At 42.4% G+C, this 4152-nt stretch overlaps 1 pseudogene; it reads left to right on the top strand.

Moving 5' to 3' along the window:
• Positions 1–2090: 2090 nt before the first annotated feature.
• LOC116659279 lies at positions 2091–3149 on the top strand (annotated as a pseudogene).
• Positions 3150–4152: the final 1003 nt, after the last annotated feature.

Here is a 4152-nt window from a genome sequence, read left to right on the forward strand (position 1 = left end):
ACATTATAATTTTTTAGAAAGCCATGTAAATATTGTAACTCAAACAAAACTTTATTTTTGCGTGTTACTTCCCACATGACTGGTTCAAATATAGCTACACTCAGAGTGTATTTATACAGAAATATTATGCAGAAATATTTAACAGTAAATAAATCCACCCACTTGAGCAAAAACCTGTTCTTTGATCTCGTCACTGAAATTTACTAAATACATTGCCAAATCTTTTACACATTCTGCTTAAGCTCTATTTCTCTCTCCTTCCAGGAGTAAAGGATCCTGCAGGACATTAGACGCTGCGCTTGACTTTTGGACATGTGCTGTCAATGGAATTTTAGTCTGTAAATGAAACCTCATATACAGTGGTCTAAACTGTGACCTTTGGGTTGTCCCAACTTTCTACTTGGTTTCAGCTTCTACATCTTTGTTAAAAATTCTTCTCTTGAAATGAGTGATCACTCCACCTTCTCAAAACGCTCTTCTGGGGCATTCTTACGTGACTCCACATCCTCTTGGGGCCCCTCATATTTCTCCAGACACTCTTTCTAGCAGGCTTCTTTGCTGACTTCTCCTAAATACAGTCTTTAAATGTTGGAGTTTTCCAGGCTTGAACCTGGAGCCCTAATCTCATCTCTCAGATTACCCTCTCCCTAGGGTGGGTCATCTCTTCCCATGGTTTAAACACTTCCCCAAGCCTCTCCTTGAAGCTCAGATATCCCATATGTTCACTGTACTTATCACACTGCCTCCTTGCCATTTCCCTTATTTGAAGACTGAAGATGCTGGTGGAAATAATCACAGAAGAATCTTCCAGCAGGACCATCTTTAAGAATTCAGAACTTTCCTCACGGGCACCTCAAACTCAACATCTCCAAAACAAAACTTTTGATTCAACCCAGTGCCCACCCTAGAACGTGCCCTCTCCTGGTTTTCCTCCAGCTCATTGAGTGGGACCATCCCACATCCAGTTGCTAAATCCAAAAGGCCCCTTCATACTCAATCCCTCCCTCCCTCTTTCTCTCACTTTCAATGAGTCCTGCCATTTCTACTTCCTTGACTATTTCTCATCTTCCAGAGTTTCTGTGAGCCCTTCTCCACTCTTTCCTGGATCACTGGAGTAGTGGCCTCACTGACTTCTGTGTTCTCTTACTCTTGCTTCTGCCAAAAGCTAGCCAGAGTCATTTCTTTCAAACATGAATTGAATCATGATACCTCAGTGTTTCACCACCTTAAACGAATTGTGTTTCCAATGAAATCTAGACTTTGTTCATGACCTACATGATCTGGCCCCCTTTCCTATCTTGTCCCCCTTGGTCCCTTGCTCTGTACACCTCAGCCTTTCAGTGGTCCCTCACTGAAATCCTTTCTCTAACTGAATATACCAACTCCTTTTCTGCTTCGAGGCCTCGTTACTGTTCCTTCTGCTTGGGACCCCTACTCTTTGCTTGTCTATCTTCTGTTATTCCTCAAGCCTCAGCTTCAGTGTGACCTCCTCCGAAAGGCCTCCCTCTGCCTAAGAGACACACACACCCCCCACTAATATCGCACTGCGTCTTTTCACTTACAGCATTTATCGCGTATTTAATTGTGCATTTTGCATCTGTTTATTGACCACCAATTGCCTCTGCCACTTATCTTTTCACTAGTTAATAGCATATTAGTATTTGTACAATGAATGCTTTATAAAATGTGAATTATAAGATAATTGGCTTTAAAAAGGAGTGGAGGCCTACTTAAACTTTCAAAAAATGTTAAAAGTTTCCATTGGTTTGGAGTCTTTAAGCTTATAATCATTTGAGACTATAAGCCAATAGTTAGGCAACAGTTCTCCCCACAACCTGGCCTGAAGGCAAGAGAGGTATTGATTTGTATATATTTGTGTGTTGGTTGGGAATGTTCACTTGAAGATGGGGGACATTGGTGGAAATAGTCACAGAAGAGTCAGTCAAAGAGCATGAACATCCTTATGAAATCAGAAGTCTCCTCTGTAGGTGTTTACGGAGAGGGATCCCATCAGTAAAGGTGTCAGCCAAGGCTGCTCTTGCTCAGTTATCAGTCACCAGAAAAAAAAGTCATTTGATCTGACAAAACGGATGGCAAGGGGCTTTTATCAGCATGGCCAGGTTCAGATAAAACAGCCAAACATCTGGGATTCTCTCCGAGGTACAGCTCTTTCCCTGGTTTATGAAAAATGCATTTTCTCAAAACATCTGGTTTGAATTCCTTCCATTTTGATAATTTGGTAAACAGTTCAGAGTATCACGTAGCGTGAGTCAGCCAGTCTATTCAGCTATCCAGTGGGAAAGGCATCTCTGGTGAGCGACATGAGGGGACTAGAAAGCAAATTAACTGTAAACTCTTATTTAATAAAGATGAGTGTGCAAATTTTTGATTGTCCACCATGATCGTAGAAATGGACAGTAATAGTTACTGCCTAAATTAATTATGCATCTGTGTTTATAGCAGTATATTGGCGTGTCTAGAGATGAAGGAAGGAAATCTTTCAGATACAAAATCAGGGCTAAGGAGAGCTGGGCTGAGAGGCGAGGAAGCCTTCCTGGAGCCTCTCAGCTTTTCCTTTAAATGGAATAATCCTCACATGTGCCTGCACTTGTGTGTGTGTGCAAAGCTACCACCCCGGGGAGCAAAGATGCCCATTCCAAGAACAGAAGGGGAGCAGAGCTACACACAGAAGGTCAACAGCAAAGCCAAGGTGTTCTCATCAGCCAACGACTTCTGAGCGGGAGGGGAGATTTGTTTTAAGGTGATACTAGGTGCTGCCGCCGCCTTCAATCCCTGTGCCTTTTGCAGAATTTCCAACAGTGCTGTGCTGGGACAGATCATCCAGAGGTTCACAAGCTCTGTGGTCTGAAGGAACCACTATGAGGAGGGGCCAGGGAAGAATTTACCATTTTCAGTGGAAAACAAGTGGCAGTTACTAGCTAAGATGACTTTGTACTTTGGATCTAGATCTGATGCACCTTTCTTCATAGTAAGACATCAGCTGCTTAAAAAATAATCCAGGAAACATTTGAAGAGGAACATTTTAAGAGGTGCAATCCCTTTGAGAAAAAGGATGAAACTCTCAAACTCAATGTACTAAATATGTTTGTAAATAAACTTAAGGCATAAATCCTTAATGCCTCTTCTCTGAAATATGCAACATAATTGAGCATGTGCTTACTTTTTGTTTGGGTAATCTTCCATTATTAGTTTCTTGATTAAATATGTACATGATTTAGCTTTAAAAAAAAAAAAGGTGATACCACGAGAAGTTATAAACATCCTCTCTACTTCTCTGACAGCTTACAGGGACATCTCTGCATAGACCAAAGAACAACTGAGAGCAAGAGGGCGGAGGGAGAATTTCCTGGATAACAGGTGGCCGCTGCTGGCCCTGGAGGTGGTGCACTGCGGGAGGAAATGCTGGCCTTCTGCTCCCCACGGGTACTTACTGGCCCACGACAGAAACACAATGGATGAAGATGCTCTTCTTAAAAGGAGCACCTCAGGCAACTACAGAGGGAGAAAGAAAATTAATGAATGCCTTCGTGCAAGGAAATGACCATTTTGATGATGACAAGCATGGATGAGGAGTAGCAGGAAGCCTAGTGGGGGATTACATAATGAAAACATCCAGGGAGGATCCTGACAGACCAACACAGACACAGTGGAATCCTCACTGAGGAGGGCTTAAAAGTCAACACCAGAACAGTTCTGTATATTTCCATGTGTTTAGCACATACCCATTTCGATGGGGTCAACCTGTTGGGTTAACTATTTTGGTTACCTCTGTATTGTTAGTGGATAGATGGATTCAGTGAATCTTAATTTATTTGGAGGATATTTATAAAGACCTGAATTAAAAAAAAAAAATCTAGAGGCTTTGTTAAAGACAGAAAGCTGTCCTCCACGGAGCCAGTTTTAATTGCAGTCAAGGTTCTAGAGTGGGCAGACCCGGTCAGTGTCATCCCTTAGAGAACAGGGGAGGGAAGGGACTTGCTCACGTCGAGGTGGGTTTTACTGCACACTTGCAGGAGTGGATGTCAGTGGTACATGAGTGCTTCTGATCCCAAAGGGAGAGGTTGAAGAAATAAAGAAAAGGACCAGTAGTAGGCTCTCATCCTTCCAAAGACTGTGTTTGTCCACTAGGTT

The sequence above is a fragment of the Camelus ferus genome, chromosome 2 (genome assembly GCF_009834535.1).
Source record: "Camelus ferus isolate YT-003-E chromosome 2, BCGSAC_Cfer_1.0, whole genome shotgun sequence".
In the NCBI taxonomy this organism is placed as follows: Eukaryota; Metazoa; Chordata; class Mammalia; order Artiodactyla; family Camelidae; genus Camelus; species Camelus ferus.